The sequence below is a fragment of the Nestor notabilis genome, unplaced genomic scaffold, assembly GCF_000696875.1.
Source record: "Nestor notabilis isolate BGI_N333 unplaced genomic scaffold, ASM69687v1 scaffold25019, whole genome shotgun sequence".
Lineage (NCBI taxonomy): Eukaryota > Metazoa > Chordata > Aves > Psittaciformes > Psittacidae > Nestor > Nestor notabilis.
This window is the reverse complement of record NW_009945543.1, coordinates 658-12,633: the sequence shown is the minus strand read 5'-3', so window position 1 is coordinate 12,633 and position 11,976 is coordinate 658. Positions and strand designations below refer to the sequence as shown.

Sequence of the window (11,976 nt, the reverse complement as noted above, 5' to 3'; positions counted from 1 at the left end):
GCTGTGACAAGGCCCAGCCACCACTTCAGTGGCTCGATGGGCCCAAAGCAGCACACAAACCAGAAGGGTTTGCAATGCAGAGTGATACTGACAGCTTGAAAGGCTGGGCTGCAGGTACCTGGCTCTGCTCTGCCTTGCTGGCTCAGCCATTCTCACCCCGGCCACAGTGCAATAGTGCCTGGCAGAGAGGAGCAGCATCTGCCTGGCCCAAAGCAGTCTGTGGGAAGGGCAGCTCAATCTCTTTGGAGATCTGGAGGATTTGGGGCAGAGATCCCCATCTGAGCACATGGCAGGCGGTGCGACAGCTCTTGGACATCAAGGAGCCTCCTGCTCTCCCAGCAGCGCAGCTCACACATGGCTGGAGATGGTTTTCTTGCAGCTGACACAGTCAGCATTGATCTACAACTGAATCACAGCCTCTAACGCAACTTGCTGCCTTTGATCCAGGGGGTCTGGAGCAGTCATGATCTGGTGGGCTGGGGCAGCTGGAGAAGAGAAGGCTCCTGAAGGGGAGACTTTAGAGCAGCTCCAGAGCCTAAAGGGGCTACAGGAAACCTGGAGAGGGGCTTTGGACAGGGGCCTGTAGGGACAGGACAAGGGCAATGGCTTTAATCTGCCAGAGGGGAAAGCGGCTGCTTTCCTGAACACTTCCACACTCATTCCCAGCACAGGGTCCTGCTCAGCTGCCATCATCCCAACACCACTGACCAGAGCTAAGACACCTCAGGAGAACCATCCTCCCTGGGACCATGCATCTCCCACTGCCCCAGGCCCAGCAGCACCCATGGGCATCTGGCCGCACCAGCAGATAGGAAATGACTGTGCAGCAGCTTCAGTAGAAGAAAATTAAACCACCCTTTAATAAGTTAATTGTTTCCTCACACAGGAAAAGCTGCTGCTGCTGCCTTTAGGGTGGCTGCAATGACTTCTTTGGGTGAGCTGGGCTTGGGATCATAGAGTGAATCATAGAATCCCAGAGAGGTTTGGGTTGAAGGGACCTTAAAGCTCCTCCAACTCCAACCCCTGCCACGGGCAGGGACACCTTCCACTAGAGCAGGTTGCTCCAAGCCCCTGCATCCAACGTGGCCTTGGGATGGGGAAGGTGATTGCTCCAGGCAGGTCCAACAGAACAACCCTCCTGCCTTGGAGTCCATGAGGGTCCAATGCACGAGCAGCCCCATGGCTGGTGCTTGCTATGCCCTGCAAGGGACAATCTAAGTCCTTAAAGCAAATCTGCCAAGCACCAGGGTGAGAAGAAGCTCCACAGCCAGACTGACCCCTCCATCACTGCTGCTTGATCCCAGCCCAGTGCCATGACCATAGCATCTCACCCAGCACAGGCATGGCCCCAGCTTGGCCTCAGCATCCAGCCCATCATGCTTCCTGCAAAGCACTGATTAGCCACTAATTCCATTTTTTCCACCCATAAATCCGTTCCAGAGCAAATAGTTACCACGAGCACCATTTCCGTGCCAAGGGGGCTGTGACAGCTCTTGTTATTAGGAAGGATGAGTGATTTTGGAGAGATTTTTCTCTCTGCCTGTTTCTTCAGGAGTGAAAAATGAATTCAGAAATACACACAACCCCCATGGCCCAACCAGGTGAGGGTTGGCTGCATAGTGTCTCACCATGGCCTTGACCCCTTTTGCCTGGTCCATGGGCAAGCCCATGGCTGGGATGTAGCGGACATGGTTGTCCCTTTGCCCCCAAATTGGCAGTGGGTGTCCCAGCAGCGTGCACGGTTGCAGGGAGCAACCCTCTGCCCCATCGTCCAGCAAAGGCAATGGGGAAGAAGGTAGGAACAGCAAATAACCCAACATCTAGAGGAGCACAAGTCCTGCAAGCGCAGACAAGCTACAAAGACACGCAAGAGGTGATGCAGTTCCTCTGATTCTCCACAATCTCGTCTCGGATGTTCCAAAGCAGCCCCAAGGCCATAGCAACCAACATGGGGACAAGGCACCTAGAGTGGCAGCAGGACATGGAGCAAACCCCACCCTGCCATGTAAACCAAGCCCTATTTGGGGCTGCTTGTGCAAAAAGAGGGTCAAATAGTGCCCTCACTGCATGGGCTTCAGAGCAGAGATGTGGGATGGCATCAGCCATAGGAACTTGCTGCCATGGTGGTCACAGCCCACTCCTCACCAGCCTCCTACATCACCCATCTGCCCTGCAGCATCTCAGAGTAAAATTGGGATGGTTCCCTTGGCCTTACACCAGCAGCGTTTTTGGGGAATGATGTTTCATAGAATCAGGTTGGAAAAGCCCCTTGAGAACAATGAGTCCATCTGGTCAGACCACGCTGTGCTTCTGCACTGCCCAGGACAGGATGAGACACCCCACCACCTACCAACAGGACTTTTAGTAAAGCTCAAAGCACTTCTGGCTATTAGAGGGATGTGCTTTGGCTGGTGACTACCAGGATGGTGCAGGATGTGCCCACCACGCCTGGGGCTGCACCATCTCAGCCCCACTACAAAAACCTTTCCTCCTTTGCAATCCACTCCTGAATTCGGCTTTTTCTGCTGTGGGGGTGAAAAGCGTCTCACTTTTCAGGTGGTGAGTGGAGATAGGGGCGTAAATCCCATGGAGGGCGGGGAAAGCAAGTGCTGGAAATGCATCATGGTCCTGCCAGCTTAACACCCCCCTCCCCACCCCCCAGAGTCCCCATATCCTGCATCCCATCCCAGAGGAGCCTCCAGCTCTGTGCCAGGTCCCGCTGGGAATCACCCCACATACACACCCCCAAATCCATCAAGGACAGCAGAAATAAAAAAAGGGACTTCTTGTTTCAAAACAAGGAATAACATCAGCTTAATTCAGTTTTCCATAGGGATAAATCCCCTACACAGTAGCAGACCCCCTATTCCTGTAACAGGGGGCACAGCCAGACCTCACTGATGGATATCTCAGCCGAACAACCCCAGATGGATGGGGAGGAAGCAGCAAAAGGTCCAGGATGTTTGCAGGATGCAAACCCGGCTCGCTTGGATGCTCAGGGGGATGAGGGGGGGTTGGCTGCACTAATCCCCCCATTAAGCACCATTTCACACCTCTCCAGAAGCTGGGAAGTTCTCGCTGCTTGGCTCTGGGAGGGGGAGGTAAGCGCTCCGCTTAAAACATCCCAGTGATTACCCAGGAATGCTGATGGAGAAGCAAATGCAGCAGAAGGGAACAGGCTTGGCAAAGCCTGGGGCTGCCGTAAGGGGCTATTTAGATAGTGCTGATACCTCCCAGCCCCCGGGAAGGACCATTTTCCTCCAGTCACAGCTGGACAACCACCGAAATGAGACTCCAGCCCAGCCGGGGAAGGCAGCAAAACGCCAGTCAAGGACATGGGGAGTTAGTTCTAGACCAGTTACTTCTCATTTTGGCTTTAAAGGGTTTGTGGGGAACAGAGGACCACGCACAGCCCATCTCTAGGCTTGAAGCCCGCCCAGAATCATGCAGACACCCTGGGGCGACTGCAGCATCCCCCGGGAATGGCAGGAAAAGTGCCACCGCAGGGACAATGGTTCCTTTCTGGCCAGATTCAGAGCAAATCCCCAAATCTGAACATCCCAACTATTCCTTTTGGACACTCCAGGAGTCTCAGGTCCCTTCTCCATGCTCATCCCAGCCTCATCCCCACTGCAGGAGGCTGCAAAGCTCAGCGGTCCCGGGGGCTCTGCCAGCACCAAGCAACCCTTGCTGCAGGGATTCCGGGCTTCCCACCGGGAAAACGGGGCTGGATCCTGCTCCGTGCAGCCGTCGGCTCCCCAGACCTTTTCCAGGCTCACTGGTTCCTACATTACAAGCCCCATGGCTGCTCCTGGACACACAGACCCTCACTGGCATCCCCAGTCAACCTGTTCAACGTTACCTCTCACCATCCCCTAACTGTCTGCATGGCCAAAAAAACCCTTTTATCCTCGTCTTCCCATGCATGTCTCAGCAGGGACACCAGACACAGCACCCTGCACCCGAAACTCCAAAAACCAGAGTTCACAGGAGCATCAGGGCTGATTTCTGCCCCGGGCTGGCATGGATGCTTGGGTAAATCAGCACTGCTAGTTGGGATCGATTCCATGCTCAGATGGGTAAATGGCAACTATTAGAGAGGTAATTTCATGCAAGAATCTGCTAAATATATGATGAAGGTTTTCAGAAAAAGGAGGGGAAAATAAAAGCCCAGCTAGTTTGAAGTGCTTAATGCAAATCCCTTCAGGTGCCAATCCAGCCTGAATGGCTCATCCTCGCCTGCTCTGTGCGATCACTCAAACGCTCATCACCGGCTGCGGGAAACAAATAGAGGGTTTCAAGAGGCGGTGAAAAACAGGAGCAGACACCCAGGACAAAGGGTTCGTCACTCCTTTCAGTCCCAGCGAGGCTCTACGTGCATGGAAGACCTGTGGGAGGGCAGGGATTGATGGGGAATCGCGGCGTGAGGAGGGATGCGGGAATGGGAAGGATGCTGTAGGGTCCCCGACACAAAGGTACCTGGTGAGGAGTAACAGAGCTTGGCTGTGCAAAAGCAGCTGCGATGTCACAGGCTGGAAGAGCAGGATACGATGGGAAAGCAACTGATCACCAGCAGAAGGTGATCAGGTGTGGATGGGAACAGGAACCTCGCCTCTGGCAGGTGAAAGCCATTCCCCCTTGTCCTGTCCCTCCAGGCCCTTGTCCAAAGACCCTCTCCAGGTTTCTTGTAGCCCCTTTAGGCACTGGAGCTGCTCTAAGGCCACTCCAGAGCCTTCTCTTCTCAACTCCAAACCAACAGGCTTGAGGAGTTTGGACCAGAACTATCATGGTTGGGGCCATCACAGTCAGAAAAGGAGGCACTGGGTCACCTTTCATGCCTTAAAGCCAACATACAGCATCTACACCCACTGCCATTGCACATCCTTCCCTGTGCAGCCAGGACAGTACCGGCTGCTTTAACATGTTCAGTGTTCAAGGCAAACACAGAGGTAAAGCCAGTGAATTATTTGAACCTGCCTGAAGAGAAGAAATTTCTTCATTCTACACCCAGGTCTGCACAAGCTCGGTGCAATACTTGCTCAATATCAAAATAAATACATAAAGAATAGCCACCAGATGTTACATTTATCCTCCCCATTACTGTAAGAGGCAACAAACCTCCTCCTCCTCCAGCCAGAGGAAAAGCAGGGTTTTCATATCAAAGCCTCAACAGTTAAATATTTATCCAAGTGCCTGTCCCTACTTCCCTGGATGGCTGCACTTTAACGTTCAAGTCTTACTGATCTATTATTCTCTTTTCGGAGCACAAAGCAGAACTTTTTATTACAGCTGCAAATTATAGAGCTGGGAAACTCTTTGAAAGGAGCTCGAACCAAGCAGGGTTTTTCTTTCTCCTCTCCCAGCACTCGAGTGCCCATGAGATGGTGCTGCAGGAGGGCAGGAGTGGCACATGAAGCAGACACAGGCTGCTGTGTGGAAGGAGCTCCAGGAGCTAATTGCCAGATCCTGAAGCAAATCCTGAGAAACAGGATCCTGTTTCTCATTAAGCCCCTTCTGGTTTCTTCGTTTCCACCGTTATGTTTCTTTGAGGGACACACAAGGGCACTGGAGGGATAAGCACCACCAGCTATGGCCAACTAAGGATGCTGAGATGGAGTCTTCTTTAGCCACTTGCACACCAGTTCAGTCCTGGGTGTTCCTTGTTTGCACCCAGATGGGTTTCCTCATCCATCCCATAGAATCATGGGTTGGGTTGGAAGGGACCTTAAAGCTCCTCCAGTTCCAACCCCTGCCACAGGCAGGGACCCCTTCCACTAGAGCAGGTTGCTCCAAGCCCCTGTGTCCAACCTGGCCTTGAACACTGCCAGGGATGGGGCAGCCACAGCTTCTCTGGGCACCCTGTGCCAGCGCCTCAGCACCCTCATCATAAAGAATTTCTTCCTTATATCTAGTCTAAATCTCCCTCTTATAGTTTAAAACCTTTACCCTTGTCCTGTCACTATAGGTCCTACTAAAGTCTGTCCCCACCTTTTCTAAAAGCCCCCTTTAAGTATTGAAAGGCTACAATAAGGTCTCCCCGGAGCCTTCTCTTCTCCAGGCTGAACAACTGAGCTCTCTCAGCCTGTCCTTGTGGGAGAGGAATGGGTGGGTTGAAAACCACAGAGTTCTCCATTGGTATTAGACCCCATTTTTGAGCCATCATCATCATCTCCATGCTTGCAAAAACCAGCTAAGGAAAGAGATGTGATCAACTCAAGAACTTCGCCTTGCATCAACATGAGCAGAGTAACACATGGTGCGGTCCAAGCACCTGCACAAGCACTTGGACCTGTTTTGGAGGAAAGCCCAGAGGTGGAGGTTCATTACACTAACTACAGCTCTGCAAACCTGCTATCTCGGAAGAGACTTAGGGCAATCTTTGCTCTGTGGTTTGCTTACAGGCTGCCTCTGGATCTCAGGTTGCTGATGCTTGGTAGGCTTGGGCAGCTCTTTAGTTGAAAAGGAGAAGTCGAAGCAGTCTCATGGCTTTCTGGGGAGCCTGCTCTCCCTGCCTGCTTGGATTTCACTTCATTATTGCCAAGGAAGCCATCAAAGCACTTGTCCAGCCCACCACATGCTTGGGCTCTGGGTTGGCCACAACAGCAGGCCGGGGGGTGCTTGCAGGATGGTGATGAAATGAACTCACCAACCTCTTGGACCACAAAGAAAAGGACAGAGGAGCTGCTTCATGTCCTTCCTGCATAGCTGCAACTGGAAGAGAGAACTGCAAAGAGCTCAAGCGTGTCCTCCTGGTTGTATCATGACCAACAGCGGACAATCCATTCCCTAGTCACTACCATGGCACATTGACCACAGCACTTGCCCTCCCCTCCAGCATGGACACAAGGGAGACAGCACATCAGGCAGCAGTGCCAGCAGCAGGAGAGCTCTGCCACCTCCCACCTCACGATGTTAATCTTTGTCTCAGTTCATCACCACGCTCTCTGTTTCCAAAGTGGCAAAAGGAGGCTCAATCTCTCATTAAAGGACACGGTGAAAAGTTTCTCCTCCAAGCACGTTAAAGCTCCTCTTGATGGAATGCCACAGCAGTAATTAACATTAATGACATACCTAAGGAGAACTGCAGCCCAGAGCAGTGGGATAATTGCAGCAGAGCACCAGTTGGTTACGGAGCCTACCCATCACTGTCAAGACGTGGTGTGCAGACCATACTTTGAGAGAGCTGGAGGCAAGCCAGGACCTGCGCACAACTCCACAGCCCTGACTCACCAAAGGCACCGAGATGCATCACAAAGATGATTTGCAAACACAGAGAGAGATGCTGCTCCGTTTGCTCTTCAAATTCCCCCACTTCAGTGCTCTCCCCATCGCAGACGTACCAAGCGGGTCTCTACACATTTGGAGCCATACAGGATGAATAACACAATGCTGCAGATGGGTTATTTGCACATGTTGGTGGTGTCCTGCTGCATCCACCTGCTCTGCAAACATCAATCTCTTGCTCATCCCCAATGCCAAGAGCCCACTTGCCTTTCCAAGCCTGGGAAATGTCAGACACACCAGGCATGAGATCCATCTCAATGCTGCTCTTTCAAATCCAAGCCGTGTGGAATAGCAAATAATTGACCTACCTGGTAGAAGAGTTGATTGACATTGATACAAGGGAAAACATCATTATTATAAAGGTTGCAGAGCAGCAGAATCAATGACCTATCTCTCAGTAACATTGAATTCCAGCTTAGACTATTAACTCTAGGGACAGTCTAACCACAGGCTGCTCAGTGTGATAGGGATGGTAGAGAAGACTTCTCTGGTCCCAGGTTTCTGTAAGTCTATGACTCAGTTTTACACATCTGCCCAGATTCCCCAAGTAGGATCCTACACCAGCCTTGGCCAAGTGCCACAGGAGATATCCTGTTCTCAGGGAGTTTCTGTTACATGGGATGGAGAAAAACACCCACGATACAGAAAGCTTCAAGTTGGAGTTGGAAATAATACAAGAGGAAAATAAGGAAGTGGATAAGTGCACTGTCACCAGATCTGAGTTTACCCATCCAGGATATGATAGCATTACAGAATGCCAGCCTGGTTTGGGTTGAAGGGACCTTAAAGCTCCTCCAGCTCCAATCCCTGCCACAGGCAGGGGCCCCTTCCACTAGAGCAGGTTGCTCCAAGCCCCTGTGTCCAACGTGGCCTTGAACACTGCCAGGGATGGGGCAGCCACAGCTTCTCTGGGCACCCTGTGCCAGCACCTCAGCACCCTCACAGGGAAGAACTTCTGCCTCAGAGCTCATCTCAGTCTCTCAGTCTCCCCTCTGGCAGGTTAAAGCCATTGCCCTTGTCCTGTCCCTCCAGGCCCTTGTCCAAAGCCCCTCTCCAGATTTCCTGGAGCCCCTTTAGGCACTGGAAGATGCTCTAACCAAAACTCACCCTCACGATCACTGAGATTAAAGACAAGGAAGTCAACCATCACCTGGGCTTGGATAAACAGAACACGTCTTGCACCAGAGCACCCAACCCTACCTGTACCCACGCCTTGAATGCAATTGTGATGATACAGGATAAGGAGACTTGATTGAAAACACACCCACAATAAAGCTGCCTTGAGCTGCAGGATCCTGATCCCAGCCCAAACCTGCCCTGGGTACACCACTAACACAGCATGTCGTCTCCAGCAGCTGCTTCATGTCAGCCCTGAGGAGAGCTCAGCATCCCCTTGGGCTCAGCTCTGCCGGGTCACGCTGCTTTAATCCACTGTTGACATGCTCTGATCCTCTTCCCATCCGATTGCCAGAGGCTGTTCTTTGAAAGCCACGGAGCTCATGAGTTTGGTCAGACACCAGCGTGGCAAAAGGAACCACAGCCGGGAAGGGGATGAGGTTTTTGGCTCAGGTCCCCTTTATATGGGCCTAAGGATGAAGATGACCCATTGGGGCAGGACACCCTGGGGCAGATCTTGCTTCCAGAAGCTGGTTTACACACACCCTTCAAGGGTTAACACACACCCTCTTGGGCTCCCTCTTAACCAGCTTGACTTTTACTCCCCAACTGATGTATTTTTAAGACCTTCCACTCAGAGTCTGGTTTTTCTCCTGACTTCTTGCTGATGGATAATCATTAACTACCCATGAAGGATTTAAATGGCCCGTGGAATTCATGAGGTAGTAAATGGGCATTATATTATCAAGCACTCTAAATGTTTTGTTTCCCTTGCAAGGCCATTCATGGGATGTTTATGGATTGTGGATTTATGGAAGCCAGGGGATCTTTTTAGGAGTAATGTTCCATACTCCAGAGTTACGGTCAACAGCTGGAGGCTCCATGCAGGAAAACCTGAGGCTCTAAGCTCAGAAAACCTTAACCACTGCTTCAGGAGGTCTTGGCACACAAAAGTAATGGATTAAACCCTAGAAATAAGCTCAGAAACACAAGGTACAAGCAAACTTAAGAGCTGTCATCAAGAATCAAGTGGTACATGGTCGCCTTGCTCCAGAGAGGACACGGTTGCTGCTTCTGCTCTCACAAATATATGGTGGTGTTTTACCTTAGTGCCTGCACTGAGATGGAATAATCTGTAGGGCAGCCCCACAGTGCCCTGACAGCTTCTCTCCATCAATACTAACCCATAGCTCATAGGGACAGAGCTTCTTGCTATTACCTTGGCTCCCCAGAGCCCATTTTGTCCCATCCCGAGATGGGGCTCACCAGGTAAAGCAGCCTGAGGGACACCAGCCTTCCTCTTGAGAGGGTTTCAGATGGGTCTCACAAGACAGCAGCCTGAAGAGAGGCAGGATGGGGGCAAATCTAGACGCAAAATCACCCCAGGAGATCCATCCCAGCACTTGGGGTCACCAGACTACCAGCTCTCCAATTCTAACCCATATTTCCATGCTGGGATACAAACACGGAACAGAAAGCCACGATCCAAAGCAAACCAAGAGCCCACTGGAACAGCTAAATCCAGAAGGGGCTGATAAGAGAAAGCTTGAAATCATGTTTCAGAATGAGCTCCATTTGGTGTTTGAGGTCAGGAGGAAACTTCCCTCTTACAGAGAGCACAGAGGTCCCAGACACCACAATTATGACACTAAAAAGCAGCAAACCCACCCCAAAATACACATGCATTGCATGGACACAGGCATAAAATAGGAACTAACTGATAACAGCCCAAAAAGACACTTTTTCCTCTGCCAGGCAAAGCGTTACCCATCACATCCAGCCTGATAAACAGCTACATTTGAGCACACCTCTGGTGGAGAAAAGGGGGAAGAGAAGAAGCTGCCTCTTTAATGCACTAATTGTTATCCCGAAGCACTAATGGGATTAGCAAGTGGGATTTAGTGTTGTGTCCTGAAAAACCATGAAGTGCCATTAGGGAAAATTTACCTCCCCTGTTCTCCAAGTGGCCTGGGACACCCACATAGGCACGATGAACCCCCGTTAGGATGCACAAAAGAGCTTTGTTAGCATCAGCTCTCTCTTTCCTTTCTTAATTCATCTTTCCCCTCGCAGGGAATCCCAGGCATCCATCCCTTGCTGGCCCAGAGAATCAGCAACCAAAGGGTTTGCTGGAGTAAGGTCCAGACACCCATGTCCAAACCTCACCCAAACCCATGTCAGGGAGACCTGGAGCATGTGATGACCACGCTGGGGGTGGTGTCTACTTTGGGGAAGCAAAAGCAGGCTTTTGCCTCGGTGATACCCACTCCATTAGGTGAGGGTAGAGCTTAGATCAGATGCTGGAACACAAAAGCATCAGAGGAGATGGGCTGCTCCTGCAAAGGTGTGGATGCTCACTGGGATGGACATCGATGTAAATACAACTCCCCAGAGCTTAAGCATGATGGGGAGGGTGGCCTTACAGGGGGCATTGACCAGATGAAACAAATTCATTTCTAAAAGCCTTTAGACACCAAAAGGTCCCAGCTCAGGGCAGAAGAATGACCACCCTCATTTAGTGCAACAACCCCAGCCCTGTGGATGCTGCAGCCTCAGGAACACAATGGGGAAACAAGTGACACCGGGATGCTGCAGCCACCCCAAGCCCATTCCAAACCTGCTCTGGTCTCCTCCTGCTATAACAGGGGCGCACCAGGGTCTGGCAGCCGGGAGCAGTGGAGTTTAACCCTTCCCAAGCCCCAGCCAGAGCATCACGCTGCCTTCAGGGCTGGGCAGGAGGGTCTGTGTCACCGAGGAGGATCCCCAGGCTTTCCCTTGCTCCCACCACATCCCTCAGGGGCCTTTTTATCCCGCCAAGAACCCCAGATTTGGGGACAGGCAGCACAGTCATCCCTGGAGCTCCTGTTCTGGATGTGCTTCATCCCAACGCATCCTCGGGGAGAGGAGATGATGTCCCGGGTGAGCACCGCTCCCCTCTGCCACCCCACGCCGAGGCAGCAGAAGGGCTTTCTGAGCACGGCCGCTAACGGGCTGGAGATGCAGCACGTTGGTGCCGGGAGCCCTTTCCCTGCACAGCAGCAGCCCCTGCCGGTACTGGAGCCACAGAGCAAGAACGGTAGGAAAGAGCATGGGCAGAGACTGAGAAGTCTCTTCTCAACCTGTGCCAGCGCCTCACCACCCTCAACATCTAATCTAAACCTCCCCTGTTTCAATTTAAACCCATCACCCCTTGTCCTATGACTACAGGCCCTGGTGAAGGTCCCTTTTCTGCATCCTTGTAGGCCTCTCCAAGAGCTCAAGAGCTCAAATCCACACACAACTCTTACATCCAGGTTGTGCGTCCCCATGTTGCACCTTCAAAATCCCACCACCCAACCCACCCATGCCATGCTCCACCAGCCCTGGAGCCCCTTGGAGCTCCCCATCCACCCCACTTTCCCAGGGAGAAAAGTAGACACCATTCCAACAGCATCCCCACTGGGACGGTATCTACTTCGAGCTGCAAAGGGCTTTTCTACCTCTAAGCTGAAAATAAGAAGCTGCACTCAGTTCTGGTATCCTCAATGTAAGAAGGACATGGAGCTGTTGGAGCAAGTCCAGAGGAGGCCACAAGGA

The 11,976-nt window shown here is 51.9% G+C and overlaps 1 protein-coding gene across 1 annotated transcript in view; it reads right to left on the bottom strand.

Annotated features, from left to right (window-relative positions):
- The window catches only part of KSR2 (kinase suppressor of ras 2), a gene marked incomplete at its 5' end in the record, with an annotated part of 39,915 nt that overhangs the window by 27,285 nt on the left and 654 nt on the right, over positions 1–11,976 (bottom strand). The window lies entirely within an intron of this gene.